The 19,887-nt window shown below is 46.8% G+C and overlaps 2 long non-coding RNA genes across 3 annotated transcripts in view; one reads left to right on the top strand and one right to left on the bottom strand.

Moving 5' to 3' along the window:
- Window positions 1-12,316: 12,316 nt before the first annotated feature.
- On the bottom strand, window positions 12,317-19,808 carry LOC120608841 (uncharacterized). Its single transcript, XR_005654535.1, has 2 exons — window positions 19,344-19,808; window positions 12,317-15,519 (listed from the first exon to the last, which is right to left on the bottom strand). It is a non-coding gene; the product is annotated as an uncharacterized LOC120608841 (long non-coding RNA).
- Window positions 19,496-19,887, top strand: part of LOC120608840 (uncharacterized) — a 3,678-nt gene continuing 3,286 nt past the window's right edge. The window contains exon 1 of one of the 2 annotated variants that reach the window (XR_005654533.1): window positions 19,496-19,658. This is a non-coding gene — a long non-coding RNA (uncharacterized LOC120608840). The remainder of the gene's footprint in view (window positions 19,659-19,887) is intronic. The other variant, XR_005654534.1, reaches the window with a different exon arrangement.

The raw sequence follows: 19,887 nt of genomic DNA on the forward strand, positions 1-19,887 counted from the left end.
GAATGTAAAGATTCAGAAGACGTGATTCCTGCCGATGAGAAGTCAAAGCATTTCCATACTTTCCTGTACCTGTGCAGCGTCCTCACTGGACAGAAAGTCAGGCTCCATCACTGGCTCGTCTTCACCCCCTCATTTTCATTAAAGTCAGCCGCTGGGTGTGCCCACATCGCCTCGTAGACACCCCTCCAATTTATTCACTTCTCTCTCCAGCCTCTGCCACTACCTCGATTCAGGTCCTCATCATCACAGTCTCCTAAATGCTCACCTCATCTCTTTCTAAAATGAATCTAATCATATCGTTCTTCTTCTTGAAACATTCTAATGTTCCAACTCCTTCGAGACCTCATCCAGAGTCACTATTGTGACTTTAAGGACTCTTCGTAGCCTGCTTTACTGGTCCGCTAATTCTTGATGGGCCGTCACTATGGACAGGCTCTGTGCCAAGTGTCTTCCATCCCACGACACGTTCGGCCTCTCACAAGCCTGCTGCATTTTTCCTTCACAGATGAGAATGTGGAGGACCAGAGAAGTTAAATGAGCAGACGCTGAGTGGCAGGGCTAGGATGCGGACTCAGCTGCCCGGCTGGCTCCAGAAGCCACGCTCTTGACCCCTGCATGAATCTGCCTGCTTAGCACGCCAGACGACTCACTCCAACTTGCTGGTACCCATGCTCATGCCTCAGCACTCCTCACCAACACGCCCATCACACTCCCCTGGCCAGTGTCACATATGTCTCAGACGTCACTCCCTTTAGGAAGCTTTCCTCAACAACTCCTGTCCCTTTGCTGGACTACATTGCCCACAGCACCCTGTCCACCCTCAAGGGACTTCTAGTGCATTGTTTGACAAATAACTGTGGATCTCTCTCCTCACTAGACTAAACTCCTCAGTAGCAACCAACTTCTTTTTATTCACTGTTCAATCTCCAGTACCTAGCTCAGGACCTGGCTCAAAGCAGGGTTCAATAATGAATGAATGAATGAATGAATGACAAAGTAATATTCTAGCTGACCTCACCCATTCTTTCCCTGAATACCCTGAGATGGAAGAGAATGATCTTTTATTCTAGGTAAGAACCAAGGTTCAAGTTCACATGCTTAAATTTCCACTTGCAGGACTTCCGGCTTCCATGGAGGACGAAGAGAGCTGGAAAGATGGGCACCTCACTTTTACAACGACCACAGCAGTGGCTTGGGCAGTCTGTAAAGCCACACCCTTTCCCGAATGTGGTAGATGGCTGAGGTCACAGGGCATCCCACTAAGCAGACAGCTGAGGGCAGACTGGCACCTCCAAGTGCAGACAGCCCTTGAGCACTTGCATAACTGGGGCAGATGCTGTTGGACCCTGGCCAGGAGAATTCAGCTGGAATTTTAATAAGTTGTTGGAGTCTTACTGTTAGTAAATAAGAGGCTACAAAAGCTATGGGTGCCACAGACACAAGGGGGAGTCATACACACGTGGGGTGCTCTCCGTGGACATCCAGGGTGCTAACACAAAAGATGGGGCACCAGAGACCTGCCCAAGCCGCCCTGGTGGGGACCCCAGGGAAGGAGCTACGGTTCTCCTCCTGGACCCCATCCCCTCCCCCCTCCCCCCTCCTCTGAAACAAAGGCCTTAAACCCTGGGAAAGCAGTGTGGCAGTTCCTTATGAGGTTAAACATACACTTACCCTATGACTCAGCCATCCATTCCCAGCTATTAGCCAAGTGCTTTGAAACGTACGTTCACACAAAAACCCGCACTAATGTTTATAGGAGTTTTTCTAGCAGTATCCAAAAACTGAAAACAATCCACATGTCCTTCAACTGGCGGATGGATAAACAATGAGCACGGCCCCTCCCGATGAGGGAATAGTGCTCTGCAGTGAAAACAACGAACCACGGGCCTCCTCAGCAGCCTGGGCGAACCTCATAAACAGTATGCAGGGTCAAAGATCCAGACTCAAAAGGCGACATATATGTTTCCATTTGTATGATATTCTAGAAAGGCAACATAGCAGGGACAGGCAACAGATCAGTGGTTGCCAGGGGCAAGGGGTGGGGGAAAGGGCTGGTACCAAGGGGATGTACAGGAATCTGGGGGGGCGGTGCCAGAACTGTTTTGTATTTTGATCGTGATGATGGTTAGACAACTCTTAGATTTGTCAAACATGGATGAAATGAACACTAAAGAAGAGGAATTTTACTGTATGTAAATAATAACTTAAAATGGAAACAAAATGAATGCACAGAATGCAAGGGGACATTTTTTTCCACCAGCCCACACATCTGGAACACCAGTTCATCCGCCTGGGGGCTCTCAGTGATTAGCCTGTAGCCGCCCTCGCTGGAATCTTCCATCCACCCCCTACCCATGACCTCTGTCTCTCGCGTAAAGAGCTATGTGCAAAAGTACGTGCAGATTTCACTTCCAAAAATAATTTCCTCTTTCTCAACACTGCAGTATTCCTGTCTGTATTAAGACCAACACTCCCCAGACTGGTGTTCCGTAAAGCACCATAAATCCACCCGCCAAGAGGTTCAGAATGCCGCCTTGCGACATTTAAGACTCAGGATGTTTTATAATGAAGAGGATATCTTTAATTTTTAAAACTATCTGGGAAGAGGACCCACAGTGCCCCCGCCATCATCTTCTCCCTCACTAAACAGCCTATTGGCATTTTAGAGAACCGTTGGGTAAAACAGGATTTTTAAAAAAATCTGTAAACAGCTTGAATAAGTTCCTCTTTATCCTTGGGGAGTCAGGAATCTCAGCAACAAATTTAGTGCTAAATCACAATAATCTTTGGTTCTGATAAATCAACTTTTTCTTTTTATCTCTATAAATTATTCCCATGGAGTTAATGCTCTTCTTATCATTGTGTTTTATATATCATTGCATCATATTCTTTTGGAGGGAGGGGGTAGGATAGAACTAATAAATTTTGGGTAAAAGTTTCTATCAGCAGAGACAGCTATGGTGATGTAAAGGGAAGACAGAGAAACAATTATAATTCAGATAATTATTTGGAAGATGACACTGATTACTGCCACTACCTACTTAGAATTCTTCAGAGATTCTCACTGCTGTAGGAAAAATCTAAACACCATTATGAGCCATATATGATTCATCATGATATTTATGATTATCCTCAATCTTAAAATAATAATACATTAAACATTTTATTTTAACTTAAAAAACCTATGAATTTCATGGAGTGCCAACAGCTTTTCTTTATTTAGAATTTCCAGTCTTTTTCTTTCTTTCTTTCTTTTTTTTTTTGACATAAACTCCACCCCAAACACATGGTCTATAATTTCCAATTTGGGTTCCTTCAAAGTAAGTGAGAACTTAGGATAAAGTCTCTTAAGAGCAGGTATTTTTAGATTTATACAATTCTCTTCAATCTTTTAAAGTCACCTCGCCCACACCTAATTCAATTGCAGTTATTTTTAGTGATTTCCCTTTATAGAAAGAGCCTTTCCAAAGAATTAAACTTCATTTTTGTGGAAATAACTCATTCTTGGCACTCCTACTTCATTGGTTTTTGTAAAGTGGTAATCACAATAACAAGCACAGCTGACACTAAGAGGCATTCGGCTCAACCAGAAGCAGAGGGGCAGGTCCAGGAGAAGGTGGCCCCCAAGGTCCCAGCATTGGGGGGGAGGGGTGTCTGGGAGCCTGGCTGGAGAATGGAATTCTAAGAGCTGTTCTTTGGGGATTCTCAGATGGAACAGGTGCTCTGATACCTGAATTCTGCTTGACTAACTCCCCAGGTGAACCAACGCCTCCTTTCTCTCTATAAAACATACAACCTGAGACCACCCAAGCCAATGCTTCTCTCTAGAGCAGTCTTTTGAGTAACCCATCAGCTGCCATTCCACTCCCAGGAACTCGGCTGCTCCCCCTTATTTGAGAAGCCAATTTTCATTCACACCTCTGGCTTCTCAACTCTCCTCCTGCAATCCAAATGTTCAGGTTGAGATTTACCATCGCGTGCATTGAAAGTCTCAGCCAACAGCAGGGCGTTGGGAGGCCCGGGGACACTTGACCGAATCACTTTAGGGAAGCCAAGTGCCCTCTGTTCTCACACTTGCTTCCTGGGATGCGGGCTGGCTGGCCCCAAAACCGAGTGCGCCACCACACCTTTCCTTGTCCTGATGCTGCAGGGGGCTGCCTCTAGGATGACAGCGAAGACTGCGACTTAGCTTATTTTTCCAGAACTTTCTTCAAGGCTCATTCCTTGCCTTGGGAGGTGCTGAGATGCCTCAGATCCTCCCCTCCCACACCCATACTTTCACATATCACATCAGTTTGGCTTACATAGCATTTCTTTCCAAAATTAAAATGTTCTCTGGATATGGAAGTAAAAGAGAAGAGAGGGAGGGGTGGAGAAAAGAAAGCATAAAAGAGGAAGGAAGGAAAGAAAGGAGGAAAAAAAATGCAAAATAGGTAGCCTCACCAAGTCCAGACAATTTCACTTTTCTGTAAAGGTTTTTCTAAACATCAGTTTGCATTAGCTAATTCTCAGTTGCAAGTGCTCTTAGCAACATAGTGGTATTAAAATTGGATTTGGGCAATGGGCAGTCCCTGAAGCACTTAACTTTGAGCGTGTCTGCTTCCCTTGGAGCTGCTTAGAAGCGAAGATCTGGCCCTGTGGGGTCTGCTGAGTGGGAGGCAAAAATGACAGAAGCCAGAGCTGCCGACCACCCAAGGCCAGCATTCTCCCTGCAACCCCGGCCCAGAGCTGGGGCAGGGGGCAGAGTGGTTTTAGTAGCTCTGATTTCACTAATAGCTAATTGTCCCTTACAGATTCTCCTTGATGTCAAAATGGCCCATCACAGTGATTTTCACATATGCTGGGTCTTAGAACCTTTTGGATTATTTATTAGAAAAAAAAACAGGTGATCTCATCTGAAGCCTTCCAAACCAGAACAGAAAGCAAAGGCAGGTGTCTGTGTTTTTAACAGGCCAAATGCAGTGGCTTTTAAAGTCCTTCTCAGAGTCACTTTCTGCAAGCTCCTCATTGTCCAGATAGGGAAACTGAGGGTCCTCATTCTTTGGCAAGGGGGGGAGTTCAGTTCCCCACAGCTTCCAGCGATTTCTGGGACAGAGATGTTTTGACATCTATCTGACCCTGAGGCCAGTGAAGGTGCCGAAGGTTGCTGGAGGCAGAGGACATGTGAGGGATACTTTCCTTTCCTCAAGATTCCAATGAGAGGCCTCATCATCGGTGGGTGTATGAACCTGCCCAATCTCATAGGGCTAATCAAGCATCCTGCCTGCTCACAACTAGACCTTCTACTCTAGGATAGAGCAAAGTTTGCTGAGAAGAGATATTGATAGATGATTGTAGAGGAAGAAAGACAGGGAGAGGAGAGAAAGAGAGAGAGAGAAAGGGAGAGGGAGAGAGAAAGGGAGAGAGCAGATGATTTCATAATAGAACATTTGGTCTAGATAATTCTGGACCAATCCTTCGTGAAAAAGCTATGAGTCTTAACCCAGTCTCTTTGCCTCTCTGAGCCTCACATTGGTTATCTGTGAGCTGAATTCATTCTGGAATCCCATGTCCCTCTGTCTGAAAGTGTCCTGGGTAGTTAGAATGCAGGAAGGTCCCTCTGAACTACACACATCATGTCCGCATTGTGGAGGTGGTGTAGGTAAAAAGAGGAGGGGACACGGAAATAAACAAGTGTAGCAGAGGCTGAAATGAGAATGGAATTCTAAGGGGAAAGAATTTCCATGTAAAGAAAGTGGACAATATAGAACTGGCTTTTGCTGAAGAAGGACGTGTCATGCCTGGGGTTGAAGGCAGTTTTAGGTGGATGCACCGCACACAACAATGATGGGGTTTGTCAAGGAGACACAGGAGCCAACTGAAAGAGCTCCCAATTTGAGTAACAAAATAAATATAGTAGTCTTGGATTAGAACCCAAAGTGTAAAAGAAGTATTATGAGTCTATACAGCTATAACTAAATTATTGAATGAGTGAATGAATGAATGAATGAACAAGGGAGAAGAGATGAATCTCCTGTGTAGAATTTCAAATAATTTCTGCAGATGCTCTCTCCTCACAGAGATGGAGCATAACTCCCTGCTCCTTAAGGCTGATCCTCATGTAGTGACTTTCTTTCAAAGCGTAAAGTAGGAAAAGGAAGTTAAAAAAAAAAGAGTCATTTTATAATGGAGAAATCTTACAAACACTACCTTGGGCAGGTGTTTAAGGTCAATAGCAATAGTGATGTCATGTTGATATAATATGATGAAAACAACACTTTCCCTCTGTAGTCTTCCTTCCCCAAATCCACACCACCAGTCTACTCCTGAGAAAAACATCAGACAAATCCCAACAGAGGGCCATTCTACAGAATATCTGATCACCACCCCTCAAAACTGTCAAGGTTATCGAAGACAAAGGAAGTCTAAGAAACTGTCACAACCAAGGGGAGCCCAAGGAGACAGGACAACAAATGCAATGTGGGATCCTGGAACATCAAAAAGGATGTTAGCTAAAAATTAAGGAAATCTGAATAAAATATGGATTTTCATCACTAACATTGGTTCATTAATGTGACAGAGGTACCACACTAACGTTCAGATGGTAATAATAGGAAGATGGGATTGCAGTATGCGCAAACACTGCACCATCTTCACCACTTTTGTAAAAACCTAGATCTATCCTAAGATCAAAATTTTCATGACGACAGCAATAAAAAGAGGAGGGGGAGCCCCAGTAACATATCCCCGGCATGACTTCGACATGTGCTGCAGGAACTGTGCTCACTTATCGCTTTCAGGGCTTTGGTAATTAATCATGCATAATGAATAGATTTAAAATTAGCCCAGGCATTTTGGTAACAGCTGGTCCCCCAACCCCCCAGAATCCATAACATACAATCTATTTTGACAGGCTGCTCTGGGAAGCGCTGGTAAGGAGGCACAAAAGATCTGCCTGCCCTCAGAGCTGGTTCTCTGGACCCCAGCTGAGGTGCTGTCTGGTGGAGCTTGGCACCTGGCTCTACAGCCCCACTCCCGCCATCAAAGCCATGGCCAGATCCTCTTGCTTCCCACCGATGGGTGTGTATGGCCACCTTTATTAGAGCAAGAGAAATGTGCTCAGATGCTGACCAAATGTAATGGTCAGCAATGCAATGATGGGCTCTGACTTCTGCCAAAGGACACACCAGCCTCTCCCTCCCACGGGTCCTGGGTGCTGAGGCTGGACAACAAGTGGCCAACAGGAGAGCTGGGCTGAAGGCCGGGGCTGGGGGTGAAGTGGGGTGTGATAGCCCAGCTCCGAGTTAGGATAAGAAAGGCTTGGGTCAGGGCTCTGGCCCTAAGTAGCCAAAGGTCCTTGGGAAATTTACCTTGTTTTCCTGGGCCTCAGTCCCTCCCTCTGCAAAAAAAAAAAAAAAGGGGGGAGGAGGGATGCGACATATCAAATGAGAATCACGAGTGCCCTACTGCCTCATGGAAAAGACTCTCATACCTTAGCCTGTAGGTGACTAGGAATCAGCGTGAATAGTGAACACAGGCTCCTTCACCTCCACCTGTCACAATTTATTTGAATATTTCAATTGTGCTTCTCAAGTTTTTGCAATGTAATAAAATCAATATCTAGATGGTTTTTAAATGTATCTTGTTTCATAAAATAAATGTTACTGAATTTTCAAAAAAAAAGTTTTAATCAAATCATCCTTACAAAGGTATGAAGTGGGTCCGTGAAGAACTGTCTCTACTGCTGGATACTGCTCTAAGTGGAGGTTCTACTAGCCTCGCTGGGCTCAGTGTCTGCACCTGTGCAGTGGGGACACTCACTGTGCCAAGTCAGTCAGTAATTGTGTACAGGTGAGAGTCACAGAAGACCTGACAAATAGTGATGTAAACAAATCGGGGGGTTTTATTTCTCATAAAATGGAGTTCCAGAAGAACTGAATTTGGCCAACCATCCGAATAAGCATGGAAGAGGACCCTGAGCTCCAGATGATAAGACGGCAGCCAAGGCCTGGATTTCCGCCAGCTAAGAACCTGAGCAGAGAACCAACAAGGCCGCGTCTGGACTTCTGACATAATAAATGGTGTTGTTCTGAGCTGCTAAATTTGTAGTAATTTGTTTCACAGCAATAGCAGACCACTGCACCTATCACAAGCAACAGATGAATGGCCAAGATGGCAGGCAGCCACAGCAGAAGTGGGCAGGAGGCCACCTCACTGGGGCTCTGGATGCAGGGTGTCTTCCCAGAAGGAGGCAGGAGAGAAGCAAGTGTTTGGAGGCCAGGAGGTGGGCTCACATTCGGGCCCTCCTCTAATCTCCCGTGTTCTTGGGCCAGTAACTTCCCATGTCTGAGGCTTAGTCCCTACCTCCGTAAGTTGGGGATAATCAAAATGAGGGCTTTTCTAAGCATTTTGTGAGTTATGATATGGTGGGCCCTATTCATGACCACCTTTGTTGTCTGATGGTGGGATGGGAGGCAGCGTTGGGCTTTGGGAAGTGGACAGCAGGGAGTCAGGGGGCTGTCTCCTCAGCATCAGGCTCCTGTGGCCCATGCACAGTCCCCAGATTTTGCTTTGAGAAAGTTATATCGAGAGAAACTGGCCTGATTCCTCTGACCACAGCAATTGGTTCCAAGATGATCATGGCAGCGGCAATGAGACAGAACAGGGTCATTGACTGACCTAGGGTACAGATACTCCCCTCTTCCCTTTGGTGATGTTGGATGAGAATGTGGGGTCTGGACTGACATGATCTTTCTGTTAACATGTGAGATGAGGGTGGTGGCTGAGGCTGTGTCTAACACCATGAAACAGCCAGGGGGACCCATCCTGGGTGGGCAAGCCAGTTGGGCTGCTCTGCACGCGCGCACACACACACACACACACACACACACACACGATTTTCTGTGGTTGATGCTAGTCTTCTCATTCCAGCCATTTGTTTGGCCTCCTTTGGCTTTACAAAGCATGTTCCCACAAAGCCCAAATCTTCTTCTTATCCACACTGATATGAAGCCTGACTTTCAATTCACTCTGACCAGATTGATTTTTGATGCAAATACATCAAAGGGTGTCAGCTGCGTTTCCGGGCAAGATGGTGGAGTAGGTAAATGCTGTGCTGGCCTCCTCTCATGACCACATCAAAATTACAACTAAACTACAGAACAAGCATTACTGAAAATCAACTGAAATCTAGATGAACAGAGTCCCATGACTGGGGACACACAAAAGATGCCACCTCGAGACTGGTAGGAGGAGCGGAGATGCGGAACAGGCAGGCGCACACCCATGTGTGGTAGTTGGGAGTGATATCTCGGCTGTGGAACTCCCCCTGGAAAAGCAAAGGGTCCATGCCCCACTCTGCCCCACTGGAGCCCAGTGTTCCAGTGCCAGGAAGAGAAGTCCCTACAACTTCTGGCTGTGAAAACGAGTGGAAATTATGGTTGAGGGGGACAAAGGGCTACTGGAGTTACAGACATTCCTTTTAAGGAACCTGCACATAGATTTATCACTGACGAACTTACTCTGAGCTCCAGCGCTGGGGCAGCTGCTTGAAAGGCACCAGGGACACATGGGGAGGAACTGAGTTGTCTGGCTTCAGGGCGAAGGCTGCGGGGCAACTTTCTCTCAGACAGAAGTGCTGGCAGAGGCCATTTTTCCTTTGTTGAGCCCTCCCCTCTCCCAGTGCGCAGATGCAGGTGGCCGCCATACTGAATCTCCATCAACCTGGTTAACATTGGTCGCCCCGCGCTGACGATTCCCTGAGACCCTGCCCCCCTAACTTGCAGACCCACCTAAGCCACCTCCAGTGGCTTTTCCATACAAACAGTTTGTCTTGGTTCATGCTGTGGACTTCCCTAAAGTCTCTCAAAGGTTCACAAAACCTAAACAAGCAGCATCTGGCCTCAGTGTGTCCTGTACCTCTTACTGAGCAGCCCCAAGCCCGGAACTAGCAGCAGCTGGCCTTGGTTTGCAACTCGGCCTCTTGAGGCACATCCAAGCCCAGCGTGGGTGGCAGCCATGCCAGGTGTCCCCAGTAGGGCACAGACAGCTGGACTTGGCCTATGGTGGGGCCCGCCCAGGAGGTTCTGACCTGCAGTCTGGTGGCCGGCTTCCATCTGAGCCGCAACAGCACCTGGGGCCACATCCGAGAATGGTACACCCAAAGGCAGACAAAGCAGACACCAGAGCTCTGCTAAAGTGAATCCTGCTCTATAGGGTCAGCCCTGGTACAATAGCTCCCTCACTGTAGTCCCAGCCAGTCCTCAGAACCAGTCAACCCTAAGGGTTAATCCCTCCCATTGACGTGCAAACAGCAACCAAGGTTCAATTACAATAGGAGAGCACACACAACCCATACAAGGGTCACACCTGAAGCACCGGCTCAGGTGACTGAGTCACTGGGTCCTACAGGACACTTACTACACAAGGCCACTCTACTGAGACTGAAGACATAGCTAATATATAGAAACAGCCCTGTGTAATACATAGACAAACACAGGGAGGCAGCCAAAATGAGAAGACAAAGAAACACGTCCCACATTGAAAGAACAGAACAAAGCTCCAGAAAAAAAAAAAAACTAAACTAAATGGAAACAAAGCATTCTACTAGATGCAGAGTGCAAAACACTGATTATGAGGATACTCAATGAACTTAGGGGAAAAGTAGACGAACTCAAGAAGAACTTTAACAAAAAGAAAACATAAAAATGGAAATTAAAAAAAGTTAAAAAACAGTCAGAAATGAAGAATAAAATAACTGAAATAAATAATACCGTAGAAGGAATCTACAGTAGATTAGATGAAGCAGAGGGTTGAATCAGTGATTTAGAAGATAAGGTAATAGAAAACATCTAAGCAGAACAACAGAAAAAAAAAAAGAATTTAAAAAAATGAGGATAGTTTAAGGGGCCTCTAGAGCAACATCAAGCATACCAACATTCACATCATAGGGGTACCAGAAAGAGGAGAGAGAGCAAGAAATTGAAAACCTATTTCAAGAAGCAATGATGGAAAACTTCCCTAATCTGGTGAAGGAAGTAGACATATAAGCCCAGGAAGCACAGAGAATCTCAAACAAGATGAATCCAAAGAGGCCCACAACAAGACACATCATGATTAAAATGCCAGTGGTTGAAAAACAAAGAATCTTAAAAGCAGTAAGAGAAAAGCAGTTAGTTACCTACAAGGGAGCTCCCATAAGACTATCGGTTGATTTCTCAACAGAAACTTTGCAGGCTAGAAAGGATTAGAAGAAAATATTCAAAGTGATGAAAAGTGAGAAATTATAACCAAGATTATTCTATTCAGCAAAGCTATCATTTAGAATTGAAGGACAGGTAAAGAGCTTCCCAAACAAGAAAAAGCTAAAGGAGTTTATCACCACCAAGCCAATGTTACAGGAAATATTAGAAAAACTTCTTTAAGAAGAAGAAGAAGAAAGGGGAAAAAAGATTAAAAAATGTGAATAATAAAATGTCAATAATTACATATCTATCAACAATTACTTTAAATGTAAATGGATTAAATGTTCCAATCAAAAAACATTAGGGTGGCTGAATGGATAAGAAAACAAGACCCTTACATATGCTGCCTACAAGAGTTTCACTTCAGATCAAAAGACACACACAGACTGAAAATAAAGTTATGGCAAAAGGTGTTTCATGAAAATAGAAACAAACAAAAAAAACTAGGGAGCAATACTTATATCAGACAAAATAGAATTTAAAACAAAGTCTATAACAAGAGACAAAGAAGGACCCAGTTATCTGAAATCTGGGTATTTATCCAAAAAGCTCCAACACTATATTGAAGGGACATGAGAATTCATATGTTCATTGCAGCATTATTTACAAGAGTCAAGATATGGAGGCTACCTGGGTGTCCATCAATAGATGAATGAATAAAGAAGAGGTGATACATATATACAACGGCATATTACTCAGCCATAAAGAGGAATAAAATCTTGTCATTTGCAACAACATAAATGAGCCGAGAAGGTATTGTGCTGAATGGAGTAAGTCAGACAGAGAAAGACAAATGCCATATGATTTCACTTATCCATGGAAACTTAAGAACAAAATAAACAAACAAAATAGAAACAAACTCATAGATACAGAGAACATTCTGAGGGGTGCCAGATGAGAGGGGGATTGAGGGATGGGTGAAAAGGGGCAGGGACTGAGAACTACAAATTGATAGTTATAAAATAGTTACAGGGATGTAAAAATGCATAAGAAATACAGTCAATAATATCATAATTACTATGCATGATGTCAGATGGGTTTATCAGAGCGATCGCTTTGTAAGTAATAGAAATGTCTAATCACTGAAACTAACATTATATCATACGCCAACTGTAATTAAAAATAAATTATTAAAAATGAAAAAAGGGATATCAGCTGTCATTCATTTCCTTCATAGTTTGTTCGTATTTAAAAACAAACAAACCCAAAAAGTAGAAGTCATAGATCGACTCTTTACGAAGAATGGAAATCATGATTAGACATTCTTGGATGATAAGTGTCACTTTTTAGAACTCTGGCAGCATAAATCTCGCAGTGAGGGTGTGCTGTGCACGGGAGAGAATGGGAAAGCAGTCCTCTCCTTCCTATAACAAATGGAATACATCAAGCCACTTTAACATTCTATCATTTCTGTCATTCATGAGTCTATTTCTATTGATTAGTTTGCTTCTTGATTCTATTTTGGTTTCCTGCTTCTTTGAAAGCCTGATAATACTTTATTGTTTTGCTTGCTGGATTTTGTTGTATTCTTTTACATCGAGTTGGGCTTTGTTCTGGAACGTAGTTAAGTAACTTGGAACACATTTGATCCTCTTCAGGACTTATTTCAAGCTTATGAGAGCAGAACCAGACTAGTCTTCTGTCAAGGGCTAACTTCGCTCGCTCCTGAAGCTCGCTCCTGAGCATTCTCTTTGACATTCCACGTATTCATAAGTCTTTCGAGCCCATCTGCCTTCTGAAGCTGGTGTGCCTGCTTGTTTGGGGTGTTCTTTTGCTGGCCTCCTTTTACGCATAGGCAGGTCAACATGCAGTCAAGGGCTCAAGGCAATCCCTTTTCACATTCCACAGTTCTCTCTTTCTGGGCAATTCCCTTTTCTCTGGTATTTTGTCTCACAAATTCTGGCCCTTTTGCTTTTCAAGGACTCTGGCTCTATTTCCTAAACCTTGAGAGACCATTAATTTCTGTTTGGATTCCCCCTCTCCGCACTGTACCCCGGAATCTATCTCAGGTAGTAAGCTGGGCAGTCACAGAACTCAATTGTTCGCTTCTGTTTTTATAAGAAATCACTGTTCTGTGATACTTGCTGTTTCACGTATGTTATTCAGTTTCACGTTCGTTTAAGGTGCGAGGAGAATTTGGTGCCCTTACTCCATCATGACCAGAAGCGGCATCTCTAACTTGTCACAAAAACTGAGATCCAGAGAGAGGAAGAGTCGTGTACTAATTCACCAACGCGTCAGTGACAGATGCAGGTCCAGAGTCCACACCTGTCAGTCCACAGTTCAACCCTGCTGCTCAGTGAATACTTCCCAAAGTGCTCTCGGTCCAGCTCTTGAATGTCTGGACAAAACCATGTTGTAAACTGGGAAACCACGAGCTCTTAACATTCTCTTCCTAAATTTTAAAAGAGCCAAATTATGCACATTTTTCCACTGGAAAACAATGGAATTGATTAAATGTCGTCATGAAAGTATTGTCTCTCATTGCATCCTTCCACATGGCCCCACGTTGCTAACTATCCGAGTGCTCTACGCTCACAGAAACTATGTTTGTTCTGATGTTAACTCTTTATATTCCAGAAAATTAATAAATGCTAATGAGATAAAATATGGGTAACTCTGAATTATGCGAAAGGAAGGCATCCTTTTCAGTATTTATATCTTTAAGAAATGCTGGAATCTCAAGCCAGGATATCTCTGTAGTTATAAATGGCTGCAGCACACAAAAGCAGCTTTTGAAGTGGAAGGCCAGGCACGAGCTCAGTCTCAGAATGCCTGGGTGCTGGGTTTGAGTAATTAACTCCACCCCGTTTGTTTAAGACTGGCCCAGAACTTCTCTATAATTTGAGCCACATGCTTCCAGCATTGTAGAGAAGGAGACTTGGGTCTAGATGGGGAATTCGTATGTTGAAATGTGGCTGCCTCGGCTTTCCACTGAGAGCCTGGCTGGTGTTGCAGAGGTAAGAGGCAGCCTCAAAGATGCTCTTTGCCCTGCAGCCCTCATCTCTGCCTCCTCCCTGACCACGTGGGCCTCCACAGGCCGGTGCGCCAGGTTAATGGTGTGCCTCAGAGGCAGCCTGAGGGACCGGCTCCCTGCTGAGGTCCCAGAGCCATCATTAGCACAGAGGGAGCCTTTGCGTGAATCAGGAACAGGCGCCCCCTGCAAGCAAATGAATTGCGAAAGTGTCAGCATCCTGGTTACTGAGAACTAACTCAGGGGAAGACGCGCAGCTGCACAGGGGACTTTGGGCTGAGTCCTGCCCCACCCGCAACCCCTTGGCAACGCACTGTGATCAGGGAACAACTTGCGCCACCTTAAACAGCAGCTCTGACAAGCGGTCCTTGGCTGGTTCCACCTGTCCCATCTCCCACAGTGCGTACACTCTGTCCAGCTCCACCCAAGAGGGAGCACAGAGTGGGAGCTGGTCTCCCGTTGCCTCGTCAGCCTCTCCCCCACTGAGACGAGTCTGCTCTCTCTCGCCCTCACCGCGTCTGCTGGGGCCTTGCTTGACATTCTCTTCACGTGTGTCTATTCGTTCAATAGAGGCATTTTATGTACAGACGAAAGGCACATAGTCAGTGGTAATAAGGGAAATATATATTAAAACAACTATGATACGTTATTTCCATCTATCATATAATCAAGAATTTTAAAGAAAGATAGGGTCAAGTGTCAGCCTGTGTGCAGGGACGTAGCGTGCTCGTACACCGTCATAGAGTGCACATGGGCGAGGGTCGTAGATGATGATTTGATAGTATACATATCAAAGCCCCAGATCTGGCAATTCCACTTCTAGGCATCCACCGACAGGGGGCGCGTCACAGATCCTCAAAGGTGCATGTAGCAAAGATCTTCATTGCTTCCTTGTTCGCCACCGTGAGAAATTGCAGATGACCTAAATGTTCACTAACAGGCAGTCGGTTAAATAAAATAAGTCACATCTATCCTGTGATGTCACTTCTATCCTGTGGAATGGCAGGTGGCCCTTAGGAAATGGCACGGTCCTTCACGCACAGATGGAAGGTCTCCGACACAGCGTTACGTGAAGAAAGCAAGTCAAGGACTCATGGCCATGACATAGCCCTATTTATACAAGAACAGGGGAGAGTGCGTTTGCACACACACGTGTGTAAATGCACAGGGGGTGTGTGTGTGCACACAGCCTCTGGGAGAGGAGTGGGAACGAAGCGGGAGGTGGAAAGCAAAGGTAAACAGCCATCGTCGAGCAGGCACGCAAAACCGCCGAAGTCACCGGTTCACGATCGGATGAAAACACAGAAATATCTGGATTCACATCTGAAATAAGATTTTTCAAAAATTAGTTAAACGCAAGCCTTGAATCCTAGAAAAAGTGGCCAAAATTAAGAATTTATGACGTCTGGAGGTGTGTGTTTTCTACTTGGAAGCCCTGGAAGAAGCCACAAGAGGGAGAGGCTGACGAATCCCTCTGCCAAACGAGTGGAAGAGTCCACGCGAAATGCTCTGTAATGCCACAGAAGCCGGCTGCACAGTCACTGCTGCTGCGTTGATTGTGCAATAGGTAAAGAAGTTCCCCCAAATCAAGGCACAAGCCAAGCGGGCGAACAGGTACATGAGGACACATGCGCATCAGAATGGGAAGATCTACTGGCGCATTTAAAATATAACACAAAGTTTTCCAAAATTCCTCAACCCTAGACTTTCCAGCTCCACCCACAGCATAAATAGCCGTCTCCAGATCCCCAGGCTGTCTTCATTCCCAAGGCGGCGAGGTCCGGTCCCCACACGGTAGGTGTTAGATGCCTGTTGCTGTGGGCAGGATGCGTCTCCAGGGTGAGCATGCAGGGAGCCGTTTCGAGTGTTTCGTCCTCGCCCACAGCACAGTGACTCTGGGATGTAGGGACAAGGACACAGGGCTGAGGGGCCAGGGGCAGTCATCCAGCTTCTCTGAGCTTCCCTTTCCTCGTCGTCTCCGTCCTGCCTCGTCAGATGACCCGACGAGTTACTACATGGATGGAGGCTGTGCAAAGAGTCAGGTTCTATCCCCCGGGTTAGCCCAGGTCTCCCATAAATACCCACTCTTGCCAGATGCTAAATGCCTTGCAGGTGTTTGGGCCTATCAATCAGGGTCTCACTTCTCTTTTCAGACCAAATAATGTGGCAGGCTACATGGCATCCGTTCAAAAGGGTGGAGGACGCCTAGAGATTGTAGCGGTTCTTTCTGAACCCGGTGCAGGATGAAGGCAGCCTCTTCACCCAGGCCAGGAGGCTCAGGCCTCCCTGGGCACCTCAGCTGCTTCCTGTGCGGGCATAGCCCTGACAGTTCTGTCTGCATCTGGTCCTAGGGGAATCCCAGGAGGCTTCCCAGAGGAGGTGACACTGGAGCTGATCTCTGCGGGATGAGCCAGAGCTCCCCAGAGGATGAAGAGAAAGATCAGCAGGTGCTAAAGAGCATGGTGCAGAGAGAACAGGGCAGAGCCCCTCGCGGTTGGGCTCTGATGGTGGGTGGGGAGTCACGTTGCAGACTTGGGCATGGCAGGGAAGCGTGGAAGCCATATGACCCTGGAGACCGATTTGCTGGGCTGGGGCTGAAGGCAGGGGATGGGCCAGGAGGCTGTAGCAGAGGTTTAAAAAAAGAAGGCAAGTAGCAGAATGAGAGAAAGGATAGCATCCTATTCATATAGGCAAAGGGTGCGCCAGGAGGCACATGCGCATGCGTGTTTAGCGCATGTGGTGGGGGTGGAGGCCGCACCTGCCCGCTGTCAAGAGCGAACACAGCACGAATTCACTCACTTCTCCTTTTTTTTCCTGGTGTCTATTCTGGGTGTGAGCCAGGCATAGGGACCCAGAGGACGAGGACTCAGATGTGGCTTCTTATCTCAGAAGAGGAAGGGAGTCGGGGTGGGCTTCTTGGAGGAGGTGACTTTTCCAGCAGGTGACACAAAACCCAAGGTAGAGTAAGATGAAAGGTGGGCTCCACAGGAATCATAACTGCCAAGGCGTCCTCCGCCCTGCCGCCCCCTGGCCCCCTGAGTCACTGAGTAGCTAGGTGGTGACTGGGCTTCAGGAGTGAATCACTGAGGAGAGGAGCTGCTCCCAGAAGTGGCCCTCTAGGCGCCTGGAGCCTCCCCCCCTGGAATTCTAACCCCAGGCCCTCTTCACAGGGGGTGTTGCCAAAAAGAGGTACCCCTTCGTTCCCCAAGCTGAGGGATTCCTTCTGGCCCTGGGAGAGGTGTTTAGATGTTCCGCTGAGCCAGACCTGTGCTAACTGGGCTGCCATTTTTCTCCTAGTGGCTCCATCTGAATCTCAAAGCCCTCTGGCCATGTTGAAAAGAGAGAGGAGGAGGTGTCAGACTCCGGCCAGAGGCAAAACCAGGGCCACACCTGGGGGATGTGGAGCAGGGCAGAGGTAACTTCCAGTAGCAATGTGGGTGGGGCTCGGTCCACTGCCCTCGACCCCTCTCCCAAACAAAGTGATTTCTGCTTTGCCAGAGAGAGACTTCCGCCAGATTGCTAAAAATGAGCGGCAGATAAAAATACAATTCTAGTCCCTTCAGCCACACCTCCCAGCTACTTTGCAGAAGCCTCTCTGGAAAAACCCAGACTTGGAGACTCATCTCTCCAGTCAGAGCTGACAGGGTCTGGACGCAGCACAGTCTGCCCTCTGGTGGCGCGTTCCCCACAAAGACATGAACTGCCCACCCTTGGACACGCCAAGGATTTGGCAGAAAATCCACGGTGAGCGAGCGTTGAACACAAACTTGTGTTCTTTCTCGCCTTCTGGACTTCTCGATTTAACATCTAACAAGGAAATCCATTTCATCCCCATTCCTGGTTCAGGTTGTGTTTTCTATAACATTTACTGACTTCCCTTCTATTCAGCAAAATATGAACATTTTCTCATAAAGATGAACTATGGGCGAAAAAGTGATTTTGTCATGGAACCACAGAAACGAGAAATGTTTAGAAAAATGGAGAAACTCCAAGTTGATGTACATGCTTGTCACGTGGTCCATTTCTTGGGGAGCAGGAGCTGGTGAAGGTGCCCAAACGGAATGTCCAGCGTGACATAGGGATAAGAAAACAGGACACGTCCCCACCCCACTTCCTCCTGGCTGTGTGACCTGAAGTGAATTATTTAAACTCTCCAGGGCTCAGTCTCCTCACCTGTAAGGTGAAGATGACAATTGAATCTACCTCGTGGACTTGTGAGGATTAAACAGGTCGTATACATCGGGGACTTCGAATAATGCCTGCTACGCGGTAGGTGTTGTGTAAGTATTTCAGATCGTTGTTGTTATTTTAAGGTGCCAGAGCTCCGGCTGATCCAACCACTTGCAAAATAGTAAGGAGTGTGGCAAATATTTGGTCACTTTCAGCTACCGGTTGCCCAAACCCTTCCCAGTGGAGGGCTGGTCCCTTTTCGTACTGTGGAAATAGGAGGGGACAGATATCCCCTCTCCCATCCTTCTGCAGATGGGCCATGCTATGTGTGACCCCCCCGCTCCCCGTTCAGGACAGGAACCGTGGGGGAAGGGACGCACAGATGTAGGGGCAGTTGGGGATAATCCATGGCAACAGTGCTGAATCCTTCAGCAGGGCTTGTGGGTGTCAGTGTGGACAGGGGGACGGATGTGGCACCTCAACCCAACCAGTGCTGGAGGTGATCTCGCCCGGTCCTGGGCTGTCAACCCCCCTTTCTCTTGTTTCTTATTTTGCCCAGCTCTCTGCCTTCCTCTGAATTCTGTGAGCTGACTTCAGTCAGAGTCAGTTCTGTCACTTATACCCAAGAATCCTAACTGGTATAAGGACACCGGAGCCCAGAGAGGGCAACAAGCTTGCTCGAGGTCACACAGCAATTCCATGGCAGGCAGAGCCGGGCTCCACCTGCTTGGGCGCCTGCCAGTCTCCCACCCACGTGGGGGAAGATGAGCTGGTACGTCCTTCCTAGCTCTGCAGCTCCCAGGCTCAAGGATACAGGTGGTCTGTTAAGAGCCACCGCCCGCCTGAAGGAGTGGTACAAATTCTCAGCTGCTGTGAGACACGAGAAAAGTACGATCCAATACATAAAAAGCACCTAGTTTCTTCAGCAGCTTCAAACTTGCCCCCTTTGCTACAGATCCCTTCAGCCAAGGCCTCACCTGCCGTTCACGGCTCACGGGCTCCACCCAGTGGCTGTCTCGCTGGCTGCAGAGGCCCGGAAGCCTTGACTGAAGACTGGCGGACGATGCGGGCGGTTCGGTCCTCTGAGGTGAGGCAGAGGCAGGGCAAGGAGGATCTGAGGGGCGGGGTCGGGGAGGACACACAGCACAGTGTCTTGCTTTCACAGTTAACTCGGCGAAACTGCAAACCTCGGAGCGCTCATGAGGGGCCAGGTCCTGAGGACACCGTGACAAATGAGACATCGTCCCCGTCTCAGGGGGTTATAGTTCTGCAGGAAAGACATACAATGACAGGTCGGTATGTGTCCTGGAAGGAGATGAAGTTTAAGGTGCCATGGGGACAGAGAGGAGGCAGATCCAAGCTAGGAGGGGTGGGAGGTGAGAGAGAGAGAAGAAAAATGAAAAAAAAATGAAGACGTATCAGAGGTAGATAGATACGTAATGATAGATAGATAGATGATAGATGATAGATAGATGGATGATAGATGGATGGATAGATAGATAGATAGATAGATAGATAGAT

This window comes from Pteropus medius, unplaced genomic scaffold, assembly GCF_902729225.1.
Source record: "Pteropus medius unplaced genomic scaffold, Ma_sr-lr_union100, whole genome shotgun sequence".
Classification (NCBI taxonomy): Eukaryota; Metazoa; Chordata; class Mammalia; order Chiroptera; family Pteropodidae; genus Pteropus; species Pteropus medius.